This window comes from Sinocyclocheilus rhinocerous, unplaced genomic scaffold, assembly GCF_001515625.1.
Source record: "Sinocyclocheilus rhinocerous isolate Xijiao unplaced genomic scaffold, SAMN03320098_v1.1 scaffold90, whole genome shotgun sequence".
NCBI lineage: Eukaryota > Metazoa > Chordata > Actinopteri > Cypriniformes > Cyprinidae > Sinocyclocheilus > Sinocyclocheilus rhinocerous.
The window spans coordinates 508,019-508,495 of NW_015657969.1; the positions used below are offsets into that span (position 1 = coordinate 508,019).

The 477-nt window shown below is 23.9% G+C and overlaps 1 protein-coding gene across 4 annotated transcripts in view; it reads right to left on the reverse strand.

The window, feature by feature from the left end:
• The window catches only part of LOC107721873 (mitogen-activated protein kinase kinase kinase 15-like), a 24,131-nt gene that overhangs the window by 10,144 nt on the left and 13,510 nt on the right, over positions 1 to 477 (reverse strand). The gene's annotated exons all lie outside the window — the stretch shown is intronic.

Consider the following 477-nt stretch of genomic DNA (forward strand, 5'->3'; position numbering starts at 1 on the left):
AAGGCGGGGCATAGAGGAGAAACAATAATGTACAGTATGTGGAAAATAATGTTTTTCGAACCTTAAACCGCATAAACACATTTCATTACACCAAATACACAAAATAATGTTCTTTTTAGCAACGTCATATGACCCCTTTAATAGTGTATTGAAAAATACGAACAATATATAATATTTTACAACAAATAAAAACATATTGTACCTGTATATTAAAAAAATACTGCGATGATCCATAATTTTATTCAGAAGATAGGATTTTTTTTACAATTATTTATTTATAATACTTTTTTTTATTAACATAGTTCTATATACATAAAAAAAATCTCATCATTTTCTTGGTTGGTTATCTTCTGTATTTGTACCAAATACAAATTTTCTGCAAGAACTAGATTATAAAAACAAAATGATCTCTACGAGCTTCTTCAAACTGAGTCATATATATATATATATATATATATATATATATATATATATATT